Consider the following 13,738-nt stretch of genomic DNA (forward strand, 5'->3'; position numbering starts at 1 on the left):
AGTTATGCCGCACATGTACTTGGTGGTATCTGGTGCCAGTTGTTGGCCTAGGTCATTCATTTGGCCATAAGTGTCGGTTGGTGACACTAGAGAACTGGCATTTAATGATACCTAACACCAATCTAATGGTCAAAGATGGCACAGAGACACTTATGAATGGAAGTTTCCTAGCCAATTTAATTATTGGCCAATCAGATTATTTTTTAGGGCACCGAAATAATTATTAGATTAATTTTCAGTATTTAAAGACTGAAATTTAATATTTAATTATGGATAATTCTAGAAAAACCATTTGGGAAGGTTGCCACTTGTCAAAAATGTCCATGTAAGACTGAAAAACTTCTTTAGAGGCTAGAGAGATGCATTTTTAGTGTATTCAACTTGCAAGAGAGAGGGAGGAGATGCTGTTGGTCATTTGATTTGCAGCTATTGGAGGACCTTCTGAGTAGGCAGCTAGGGGCAAGAGAAGACCAATCAACAGCAGGTGACAGCATCCACACGCTGTTGAGACAAGGCAACAGCAGTAAATGATTGATTTTATTCAGTTCTTTGCATCTACAAGCTGTTGAGACAAGGCAAGAGCAATAAATGACAGATTTTCTTCAGTTCTTCACGAAGAAAGTCTGAATTTTCTCTCCTCAGCATTCTCTCTCATCTCCTAGACTTTCTACAGCCTTGCTCCAAAGATTGCAGCATTGAGATCACCAGAGGCTGAGAAATTTCAGATTTCTTTACTGTAAACCCTAATTTGCAGCAAAAATTAGGGTTGAGCAGCAGCCTCGGGAAGCGTGCCAGAAATTGGAAACTCCAAGACTAGGATTCAACAGGGCTGAAGCTATTTTTAGCCTATTCAAGTGGAGGGGCCAGAAAATAATTGAGTTTGGGGCATTTTCCATCTCCATCAAAGCAGGTGAAGGCCAATTGATTGCCCAAATCAAAGGACAGATCAGATTAAAGACTTGCTGGTCATTTTGAATAGCAAGGGGCGTTGAAATACCGAAAGGGTTTGGGAGAATCCCATTGCACATCAACTTCTTCCTCAATTAAGTTAAATAAATACCGAAAGGGGCGCCAATTTTGGGGCCAACAGGGTGTCCAATGTCCAAGATTATATGGTAAAGTGTACTTTTCAGTTTTGCGAATTTGTTAATTGCTGTAAATAGTGCTTAATCTAGTTATTTACCACCCTATCCGAGGAGGAAGGTTGGTTTCACATATACCTGCAAGATAGTAAATCCCTAAGTCGGAGTTCCCCCTTAGAAATCGTAGTATGCTCTGAGCAGCCTGCCCATACACCTGTTGAGGTTCACTCATGAACCCAACCAAGAGACCTACAGCCAAACACAAATCAACCCGTGTGTTAAGGAGCCAAATCAACGATCCAATCAGCTAACGGTAGCAAGTAGCATCTGCCAAAAGAGAATTTGAGTGTGAAGTGGCCTTCTAGTTCGGATCCATAGAAGTAGAAATGGACTTGCAATCCTCCATCTCAAAAGTCACCAACAGCTTTTGTACATATCTTTGCTAAGAGATGAAAATCCCCCTCTTAAGTCGTTTGATAAATCTCGTGGCTCAAGAAATGGAGAAGTCCCAAATCCGTCATCTCGAAATTCTAATGTAAAGCTTCCTTCATCTCTGCGACCTTCTGTGCATGGTCACCTCTAACAATCAAGTCATCAACATACAAAACAAACAGCACACGACCATGTAAACCTTCCCATATGAGGATCCAAAGCCAAGAGGCTGCTCTACATAAATCTCCTCCTTCAAATCATCGTTCAAGAAGGCCGACTTCACATCCAACTGAAAGACGGGCCATCTCCTATGGCTAGCCAAGGCAAGAACAGCACAAATCGTTGCCATACGAGCAATGGGGGCAAAAGTATCATGGAAATTAATACCTAGATGCTGAGTAAAACCTTTAGCAACAAGGCGGGTCTTGCGCTTGTCCAAAGAGCCATCACTACAGTACTTGGTCTTGAAAATCCATTTGACACCAATCACCTTCTTATGAGAAGGAGGAGGCACAAGGTACCAAGCGTCATTCCTCTCAATAGCCTCTAAATCAGCTTCCAATGCTTTCCACCAATGATCAAACTATAAAGCCTCCTTCACGGAGGTAGGCTCTCTATCCTGCATAACACGGGACGTCAAACAATAGTTAGAGCAAACAAGCTCCATAGAATGTGCCTCGTGCCACCGTGACCTGTATGGTGACCTCTACGATCCATCCTGCAGTTGCCACTCCTCAGGGACCCCCTCGATCCTTGAATCTTGGAGCATGTCACGAGTCCAACAAGGAGGCTAAATCTTGCCTTGTCGCTCAACATCTGCTGAATTTTTTGAAAGGTCCACCGACAGCGGAGGAGCAATCGGTGAACCCGGTGTTTAGGAACTAAGCTCCTCATCCGAAGAAGAGCCCTCAAGAGGCATAGGCTCCAGAGAAACAGTCGCAGGGGCCTAGCTATCACCGGGATCTCCAAGAATAGGGTGATCCTCACCCCCGTCTGGGGTTGGAATCTCCACGAACCGAACGTCATGGCTCATGTAGACATCCTGCTTAACAGGATCATATAATCAATAGCCTTGGGACTACGAGCTATAGCCTGCAAACACCTATCTTTTGGAAGCCGCTTCAAATTTCTCACGTTGTGTTTTCGGGATGTGAACATAGGCATTACACCCAAAAACCCTAAGATAAGAAACATCTAGCTTGGACCCAAAGGTACGCCTCATATGGAGACATACCAACAACAACGGAAGAAGGCGAACGATTAAGGATGTAAACTGCAATAGCCATAGCCTCAGCCCATAGACACTAAGGTGTCTGATGATACTCCAAGGCCATCTTGATCACACTACGATTCTTCCGCTCCAAGATGCCATTCTCCTGAGGGGTGTTTGTATTGGAAAACTCCTGGTGAATACTACGATTTGCACAAAAACGAGCAAACTCATTAGAAAAAAATTTTGCGTCCTTATCCGATCGTAAGGTCTTCAGCTTCTGGTTCGATTAGTTCTCCTCAAAGAGCAACCAATCCTTAAAGTTGGAGAAAGACTTCGACTTCAGCTTTAAGAAATAGGCCCATGTCATCTTGTTGTAATCATCCATAATTAGCATGAAATACAAGCTCTCTAAGGGACTCCGTCCTCATCGGTCCACAAAGATTGGTAGAAACAAGCTCCAAGGGTGCTGAAGACCACCTCGAAGCCTTGCTGGGAACAACATCACGAGTTTTCTTCCCACGGATGCAAGATACACAAGGCTACTAGCTCACCACAATATCTGGCAAACCTCGAACAAGCTATCCCTAAGATGCCTTCCAAAGATAATCATAATTGAGGTGGCCAAACTGAGTATGCCAAAGCTCGGACTGAGTTTGGGAGGTAAGAAGAAGAGAAGTCAAGGCAAAAGAAGAGCGCAACTTGTAGACACCATTCTCCTTATAACTTGAAGAAAGAACCTATCTCGATCCTCGATCAAGATCCGAAAAAAATCCACATTGAATTCGACCAAAAGGCCAAGGGCACAAATCTTGTGCATCGAGAGAAGATGATAACCCAAAGCCGGCACATAAAGCACCTCAGATGTATGGGCACCACCACGTCCATCTGGAATAAGATGCATATTGCCATGTCCCTGCATAGGAATAGACAACCTGTCACCAATGAGAATCTGGCCATGCGAAGGCCACAAATGAGCAACACCTGCTGAAAAAGGAGTCCATGTGCCGAGAGGCACCACTGTCAACAATCCACTCCCGAGTAAATGGGGCCGTCAACGCAACATCAGAAGCTGTCAGGGGAAAATCCTTAACCACCTCGAAATGGAGGAAAGCAACTAATGAGGGAGTAGCCATCACTCCGAAATCCTTTGAAAAATTCTCCTTCTTCTCCTTCTCCTTCTTCTCCTTGTCTGGGCCATCCTTCATCCAGTGACCTATTTTGCCACAAATGTGACAAGTAGACTCCTTATCTTTGTCCTTCTTAGATTTGTCCTCCTTCTTTTGGTCCTTCCTCTTCTTCTAAGCGGACTGACCAACCAAGGCCTCAGATTTCGAAGCATTGGTTCGTTTCAGTTGCTCCTCTTGGTCCAAGACCATAGAAACCAACTCTTCCCACTGAAGAGTCTTAGACCGCCTTGAAGCAATCAAGGTGAAATAAAAACCACTGAAGCAGGGTGGTAACTGTGAAAGAGAGTTATCGCCAAATCTTCAAAAGTGATCACCTTCCCTGCATTTTGAACCTACATTTGAAGCTGCCTCAGCTTGTTGATATGCACTGCATGGAAGATGACTTGTTGACACTCATGGTCTGCATCTGCATTTCCAAAGAAACTCGCTTCATGACGGTTATTCGATTATACATCTAACCCAACTCCAGCCATATCTCCCAGGCCACCGTCAAATGCTCAATATGAGAGATAACACTCTCAAATGACTGCCCAGCTGGAAAAATGCATATGTACACATCCTAACTGAGGAAAATGCCCGTCCAAGGAATGACAATCTCTAACACCTAGGGTATGGCATGACATGATTGCAAAATACCTTATCAGTATTGGATTTCGTAGGGCACAGGCTGATCACTCACTCTATGTATGTGAGAATTATGCAAGTATTGTGGTCATTACTATATATGTGGATGATTTGATTATTGTGGGTGATATAGAGACACGGATTGACAATGTGAAGGGTCTTCTCAAGGCTGAATTTGAGATATAGAATTAAGGAGAGCTGCGCTATTTTCTAGACATAGAGATCATCAAGACTCCAAAGTGTATATGGTTGTCACACAAACAGTACGCATTGGATATGTTGAAGAAGTATGGTATAACTAATTGTAAGTCTATTTCTATACCTGTAGATGTTAATGCTAAGCTTAGTGCATATGAGGGTAACTTAATTGAGGATGTCACTATGTATCGCAAGATTGTGGACAGCCTTATATTTTATGATCACTAGGCCAGACCTAAACTACATAGTTGGTTTGGAGAGTTAGTTTATGCAATTTCCACAGAAGCCACATTTGGATGCAGTGTGGTGCACATTGTGCTATGTCAAGTCCACATTACACTATGCTTTATTCTACGGTGTAGGTGTGCCATTAGATTTACATGACACAGATGCAGATTGGACTGGTAGTATGTCAGATAGGAGATCTACTAGTGGTTTTTCTTCCCTTTGGAAGTGTTGTTGTTTTATTGTGTCAGCTCTTCTTTCCTAGTGTGTTTACACTCAGTGACCGTGTGTACATATGTTGTGGTACTTTCATATTACTTTTATCATGTTATAGACTTTGTTCTTTTATGTGGAAGAAAAAGAAGAAGAAGAAGAAGAAGAAGAAGAAGAAAATTTCAGCCCTCTCTTTGTGTTTTCAAGTCTCCATTCCTTTTGTGTGTATGTGCTCTTGGCTACTTCACCTCTCTCCCCTCTTGTCTGTTTTCAGTCCAAAATAGCTTGAAAGGAGAAAAGTTTTCTATTTTGGTACAAGTTTGAGTTAGGAATACTTTGCCAGGATTCAAAGAGAGAGAAAATGGCTTTCAGCCTCAAGCTTGATCTGATTGACCAGTCTCAAGAAAGCATGCATTTTAGTCATTTGAATGGTTCTTGAGTAGTCCAGCAAGTTAGACTGCCTGAAATTGTGGACAGCAGCCCTGACAATGTCGTAGGCTTGATCTGGTTCACTCGGTCTCAAGAAAGGATGAGTGAAGTACTCTGAAATCATAAATGCTACACGTGCGAGTTATGGAGATAAAACCATAGTATTACGGATAGCGGCTAGGGGCCCAGCTCTAAGGTCGTTTATCATGAGCAGTAAAACAGTCTGATGGGAGATTGCCAAAGTTTGATGTCTGTACTGCATGATGAAGACTGCACAAGTCAATGCCTGGTGGACTTAATTGTCCGGCAGGTTCCCCCTCCAAGGCATAGGGCCATTTATTGTGCTGCCTGGCTCATTTTGAAGTGAAGCATTGTTTGGACATTTGATGACTTGTTATGCACATGCTATTCAATCTAGATTTCCAACTGTGCCCTATTTCCAACTGTGCAAGAGAAAGATCTTATTATGCAGCAAACCAGAGTACTTCACTTGGAAAATTGTATGGACTGATATAGCAAATACATATACGGCTATATTTCAACATAACTGTAAGTGTTCGTTTTCGACATTGCAGTGAACCAACAAATCAGCTCCTCAAAGACTGTCACGCAAAGCCCTCCGAACTTGCAATGGTCTCTGACAGTGATGCGATTAAGAACCTATACACACAAACTCCTCTAATTGACAAATTCTGTCTCGTGGTTCTCCAGAATTGGGGGGACTATATGCACAAAATCCCCCAATTTTGCGATTACACCCTATGGCTATGCACAATTAGGGACATGTACACTTAAATCCCTCCAAATTGTCAAGTGCTTCTAATGGCTATGAGGAATTAAGGACCTGTACACACAAACTCCTCGAAATTTGCATGTTACCTCTCATGGCTATGCAGAATTAAGGGCCTGTACATCCAACTTGACATCTGCCTCTCACGGCAATGCAGAATCACAATTGCTTCTCGCCATTCATGGCTATGCAGAAATACACACAAACTCCTCCAAATTGGCAATTGCAATGCAGATTCAAAACCTGTACAAACAAACACCTCCCAACTTGCAAATTGCCTCTAATGGCTACGCAATTAAGGACCTGTACAGCAAAATCAGGCAGGAGCAAACATACAAAGGCTGTACCTGCTTGATTGACCTCCTCTTGATCGAGTTGTTATCTGCTGAGGAAACCAATGGCTCTCAGAGATGGTCCCCCCCCCCGGAGGTAAATACGGAGAGGAAGGTGGTCTCATGTGAAAAATTCCACACCTACCTTACATGTTTTCAAAAGGCTGCAAGCGCTTTCCTAGATTCCTATGGTCTTTATGCGGACAATGCGAAAGACTGATGTAATATTAATATATACGTGTATGTATATATAACAAAGACACGTGTGTGTATATATATGTATGTGTTTTTTATATATTATTTAAAGGTTTGGTTTAGACGTCAATGCACATACCATACACATTCTCTCTCTCTCTCTCTCTCTCTCTCTCTCTCTCTCTCTCTCAATTGAATATAAGATATGATCATCAAAAGGAAAAAGAGGAGTCTTCGAAAATTTTATTTGGCTTGATAGAGAGATGAATCTTTTCTTTACCATTTATTATTTAAAAGTTTGCTTGGATGACTCCCAAATTTACGTGGCACAAGGAGAAGAGGTTTGGTATTTAAGAAATAAAGTGAGGTTTTTTAAATATTAAATTAATTAAAAAAGAGAATTGGAATCTTTGAAAATTTGAGGTATGGAGCTCTCTCTCTTAAGAAAAAAGAGATTTGAAATCTTTGAAAATTTGAGATATGGCACTCTCTCTCCTAAGCAAAAAGGGTTTAGCAGTGTTCATCATTGTGAAGCAATCGAGGCATAGCATTTCGTCCATCAAAAGTTTTTTCTTAACGAACTTAGTTTTCAAAGGTGCATTGTGCAGAAAAACAAATGAGCATTCACCTCCAATATTTACAAAATTGCAAGAATTAGGAACAAGACACCTTTTAACAAAATCATTTTCAATGCTCTCCCAAAACACAGTGCAAATAGTACCTTGGAGTCTAATGAAAGAGAAGAACCCCAACCAATATAACATGCCCAAAAAAAACAAAAAGCTATTCGTACAGCTTTTTTCTGCTTAAGGGCAGTGCTAGTAAGAATAGGAGCATTAGCGATATTGTTGCTTGCATGTTTTCTTTACATAGATGGTTGCAATTGCCAATTTTTCTAAACTTCATTTGCCCTGAAACCAACATGCAAAGCAATTGTTAACAAGGGAGTTTTGTAAAAGAGAAACCAAATGGAATAGACATAATTTCAATCACCAAAATTAGAAGAAGGTTTGTGAATTGCTATTTCATTGGACACAATATCTCCAAGGCATAATTGATGCATTCTAACCAAACATGAAAGTTCCATGAACTCATGATGCTCCCAACGATGCAGGATGTGTGAAGAATGTATTTTTTGAATCAAGAATGCTTCCAATGGGGCCAAGACATAAAAACACTAGACATAAGAGCTATATTGAATCTCTATAAATGCTAGTTTGGAGGATTCCATGTATGGGAGAGTTGCCAGCTACTCAACAACGTAAGCAAGGCTCCTGTACATAATGGGATTCGACAACAAAGATGTGAATTTCTCTTGGAGATGTAGCTGAGTTTTTGACATAGGGTAATATTTGTAAAAATAGGGGTAGACATCTGAAGAAGGTAAGTAAAAAATGATTTTTTAATACATCAATGAGTGAAAAACTAAGCAAGAGAGGTCAAATTTCAAAAAGCACATCCTATTCACATATACATATGAAAATGCCAGTCTTCTCACAAGCAAAGCAAGATGAACGATCACATCATAAAATGCAGCAAGATGAGCCACGAATTAATGAACCTTCATGAACTTCAAACAATGAAGCAAGTAGAACATACCCGATAGAATGACACCAAGAAGGCAAGCAACGTTGAGATGTTTTTCTCATAGCATCTTTGACATTGCATACTTCCATTGAATCTGGAGATGTAACAAGCACTAGTTTAGTACTTGCAACATGCACAATAGGGATGGACGATTGGCCATGCTCCATCACAACACAAAAGACTAATCAACATAGTAAAATTTGATAGTTATACTTACCATTCCAAGGAGGGGGATGAATTTTGCATAGCTTGCTATCAGAAAGTATTTTTAAACATCATAATTTTACATACATCACAATTTTCACACATACAGTTTTTCACATGGCATCCCATGCAAAATGTTTGAATAGAAACACCAAAGAAAAAGGCAAATTTATCTAGTGCAACACCTTGATGTACACAATGTTGGTAGTGGTAAGGGAGTTTTCACTTTTGTCTTCCAACAAAACCGTTATGGAATCTGGAGATTTCACACAATTGAAAGCAACATAGAGTTGCCCATGGGAAAACACTGGCGCCTTTAGACAGAGACCCAAGAAGGCCAATGTCCGAATTTGGGACTTATTCATAGTCATTGCAAAAGCTAGCTTAACGGGGAATTGTCTTCTCGTCATGACTAAAGGCAACCCTCTAAACATTGGAATAAAGATGATCCTTGGTATGAAGATAACAACGCCAATATTAGTACTAGTGGTAATTTCAATCTCAAGGACTTTTCTATGAAATTGTCTACAAATCAATCTTGTACCATTGTGGAGGCCCATAGCAGGATTCAAATTTCTTAATAGTATCACTAGTGCATTTTCTTTTCAACACCAAACAATGTAGGGGAAATTTTCCTCCTAGATCAATAGTATTCAAGTACTTGCTTGAATAAAGGAATGGATTTGCATCTATCTCAGTAATAGAATCGGCACTGTAATACATGTGAGCATTTTACTCAAGGCATCCATGTTCAACATATCAATATCTTTGTTGTTTGAGGCAAAAATAGACTATCCTTCGAAAAAATATGCATAAACTTGCTCGCAATGGATGTCCATGTAAATATGTGAGATGAGATCATCCATGATTACGTCCTACAAAACCATGTGCTAGAATAGCAATGTGGGTAACATCATCCAAACAATTGCAACCATCCCCAAGAGAGAGAAGCCATTCAACAAAATCATGATTCCCACTACCAATGGCTTGCACCAAAATACACATATTTTGTGACAACTATAAAACATGAATATGACGCCATAGAGGAGAAAGACAAAGGGTTGCATCCACTATATCATCACATGACCACCCTTTGGTACTATAAGTAGGATTTGACAAAAATCTCCTCCGATAAGAATCACCTTCCCTCCAAGTGCCATATAACATTCCATTATATCCTTCAATGTTCTATCAAGTGCCTCAAAAGCATATCAATGCGTCATTTGTGCCTCATCTAAAATAATAAGATTGGCCATCCTCAATAGTTCTACAAGCTGGTGTTGCATTGGAATGTTGTAGGATGAAGTACTCTTCAACTCAAGTGGAATCTTAAACCTTGAGTGTGCAGCATGCCCCTTCGACAACAACAATACAGCAATACTTAATGATGTTGTTGCCAACACAACTTTCCCCTCCCCTCTTATCTTTGCTAGTAAGCAATTGTACAAATAATTTTTTCTCAATCCACCTAGTTTGTCCAAAAAGAACACACCTTTACAATGGGAGGCAATAGCATCAAGTACAACCAAATATGCCCTTCTTTGACATTCATTTAAACTTGACTCCATTGAATAGGTCTCATGTTTTTAGTGCACAATATCAATATCCAGCTCCTCATAGATCAAAGGATTATTGAAAGCCGACACCATAGATTTATCAATTTTTGGCATCCCTTCAATTTGGGATAAACTTCAGCTATGTTGGCACAAGATGTCCCTTAAGTACAACAAACCCAAATTAAACACCAAGGCCTTAGCAGATTGTTTATGCCCATGTGAAGCAATCAAACCATACATTATATCATCCATGCACATTCACCATTCTTGATCGTTTTCTAGCAAGCCCTTCTCTATGAAAGCTACTTTGAAAGCAGGATACAGAATTGTATCGATTGTAGACATCTCCTTTTTTTCACTTTGTCCAAATTTTCCTTGTTGGATTCCAAACCTAGTGCTACAGGAACTCCTGATACAACAATACATTGGCCTTAAGATGACTTTTATTGCATATAAACCATTCAATCAAAGTTGTTCGCTACATGCTAGCATTAGAAACTACCTGCCTTTTATAGTGACTATCATGGAAAGTGACCACATTTTCTCTCAGAAGGTGTACATGCAAATGTATGACATCTAGCTTCTCATTGTGCAATTGGTACTAAAAAATCCTCCAACATGCCTCAAATGCCGAAGCATATCTTGCATCAAGGTACATATATATCTCATCAATAACTTCAACTATTGTAGAACCATTTCTTGCATCAGATGTGTTTCTCCGAGCAGATTGTACACATACTTGTAAAGGCATTTAACAACATTAATGGTTGAGCACACCTCCACATTTATGGGTGCTTTGTATTTTTTTCTCAAGTAGGGATTGTAAGGCACAACCCAACAATTGTCGAGGTACACTCCTCTAACAAAAACACGTCTTCCATCATTACTTCTCATGTAAATAGGGTAACCATGATCGTCTTCCATTGTGGAGTTTGTATAGCTACGTGGATAATGCCACAAACATTTACCATTCACCATGCAAGGACTTTTAGATCCAAGATGGCCACACATGTCATGCAAACAACAATACTTTCAAATAAGTTGGGGAATTTTTATTGGTCTAGAAGCTCTACACAAACCATTCTATCATTATGATCAACATCCTTTGGCTTAAAAGCATGACACAATATTAGAAGTGCATGCAAGTGTGGTAAGTCTCATTTTTGGAACTCCACTGTAGGCACAAAGGTTGCAACTTTGCCAGATAATATTTTCTTCACAAATGTTGCCATCATGCCCTTATGTTTTTGAAAGAAAACTCTAGTAGTCAAGTTCTATCATGAACTATTTGGCTAGGCAACAACACATCCCTAATCTCCACCCACCTTGGATTACATGTGAAGGTAATGAAGTGATCAGGTTTACCCCTACTACAAACAACGGCCATAGCATCTTGATATAGCTGATACATGTGCCAAGGGCCACCTATAAATGCGAATGGGAGTAGAATGCAATTACCAATAGATCTTCCTGAAACAACATCTTGTTTATCATTTGAAGCAATCATGTCAGCAAGTCCCGAATAAACCTTAGCATGCAAAGTTAATTGATTAAGATGATACCATGTCAACCTACAATGTTCATAACTACAATATGTGTCCACCATAAATTGCTACAATACTCTCCCACCTTGCAACATGCATGTAATGGTATCATTTCTCACTTGAAGATGATATGCATAATACTCCATTTGTGTAACACAATCTTTGCTAGGCACACGTTGCAAAGGTACAATGAAATCCATTGTAGAGTAAGGGATTTTCAAGTGCCATCCAACTTCACCATTTGGAAACAATAGAATGTACAACAACAGCATGTATCTTCGATGCAAGTTTTCGACATAGTGACACACAACTTGCTCCTTGTAAAAGCATCTATGTCACGGTGCTACAAGCTATCATCATTACCTTGACCCAACACAATAGCAGTAACCTCATTGCCAATTGGCACTAAGTATTGTCGTGATGTAGCATGCCCCTTTGCAATAGTCATCCTTATTTCCAGGACTAGGTTTTCTAGAAGCATTTCTCCAACTATTTGAAAGGCTCTTGCGTAGATGTTAGTGGCATGTATCATTACTTGCAACAACGAAGGCAATATGCTAGAATCAAGGCCATGAATTGATAGACATTCTATTTTGAATTTCATGCTTAGTATTGTGTGATTTCTAATATTAGGCACCATTCATCCAATATTGTGATATACATAGCCAAGCACTTGAAAGGTGTATCCATTACCACCACCAAGCAATGTCTCATCTATCTTAGCATCCAACGATACAAAAGCAAGTGTAGCATTATGCACATGTATGTTTTTCTTGAACTCCCTAATCTCATGGTTGTTTCCAACCAACAAACCATGCAAGGGCTCAGGTGGTGCTTGAAGGGGAGGCAATGAAACCTTCCCACTCTTGTAATAGTGCTAACCCACAATCAGTTCCCCAACATTTCTATACTTCGAAGTCCAAATCTTTTGTAGGACCACTTCACCTATGTGTCAGATCTAAACAGAATGACACATATCAATCATGCACTTTCTCAAGTTTAGTCATGGTCTCTCACCCCACATCAAGCAATAAGACAACTCAAGAATATTATTTGATGCAAGAGAACTCACCTCATGTAGTCTAGAAATCCACGTGAGCTCCCAAGTTCGGACAACTCCACCAATGCACATTGTGACAAGCTTTGCACTTCTCACATTTCATCCTTTGTATACAAGGATACGGCCTCCATTTCTTGTTCGTCCAAGCTCCTGCAAGTTCTCTCTCTCTCTCTCTCTCTCTCTCTCTCTCTCTCTCTCTCTCTCTCTCTCTCTCTCTCTCTCTCTCTCTCCAGTTTGCTCTTTCTCCATCGCCGATGTACCACATCCTGCATCTAGGAGGGATCATCTGCTATTAGCGACTTCGACGATTGCTACTACATCCCAAGATAGTATATCTCCCTACATCTGCTACATATACACATCGCACCACTTTATCACAGCCGACAGTTGTTCCCCTATCACAGCCGACATTTGTTTCCCTTTTGTAGCCATTATCTGGAGTACCAGAGCTACATACGCACATACACATACACGACACTTATCACACTCACAGCACCGTATTTTCAGTTTCCAATTTTTAGCTTTTCATTCAGCACTTTTATTTTGGATAGCTGGACCTCATCAGTTGTATCACAGTTTGTCTCATAGGCCAGTTTTGGTCTTTAGAAGACGTTAATATAACTTTCTTTCTTTCTCCCCCCCCCCCCCCCAAACCCCCTCTAGTTCTTTGTCTCATAACACAATCTCTACCTTTCCACCCTGCAACTGGGAAGATCCCAAAAAGGTGAGGGGAAGCGATGGAGTAATGCAACAAAGATTGAGAGCAAGCTCACAAGCTCTCCTATCTCTTAGAACTTCTACGAGCGTGAGTTGGCTACAAAAATCTCTGCAACACAAGCTCTATGTTTCCACCCTGCAATTTGGGAA

At 40.5% G+C, this 13,738-nt stretch overlaps 1 protein-coding gene across 2 annotated transcripts in view; it reads right to left on the reverse strand.

Annotated features, from left to right (window-relative positions):
* Positions 1–6,917, reverse strand: part of LOC148011198 (uncharacterized) — a 28,699-nt gene extending 21,782 nt beyond the window's left edge. Inside the window, exons 1-2 of one of the 2 annotated variants that reach the window (XM_087670662.1) lie at positions 6,741–6,917; positions 6,483–6,636 (exon numbers count right to left, since the gene is read on the reverse strand). The gene's annotated coding sequence lies outside the window, so the exon portion shown is untranslated. The remainder of the gene's footprint in view (positions 1–6,482; positions 6,637–6,740) is intronic. The other variant, XM_087670660.1, reaches the window with a different exon arrangement.
* Positions 6,918–13,738: the final 6,821 nt, after the last annotated feature.

The sequence above is a fragment of the Lygodium microphyllum genome, chromosome 28 (genome assembly GCF_053477565.2).
Source record: "Lygodium microphyllum isolate KBCC chromosome 28, Lygodium_microphyllum_v1.1.10, whole genome shotgun sequence".
Lineage (NCBI taxonomy): Eukaryota > Viridiplantae > Streptophyta > Polypodiopsida > Schizaeales > Lygodiaceae > Lygodium > Lygodium microphyllum.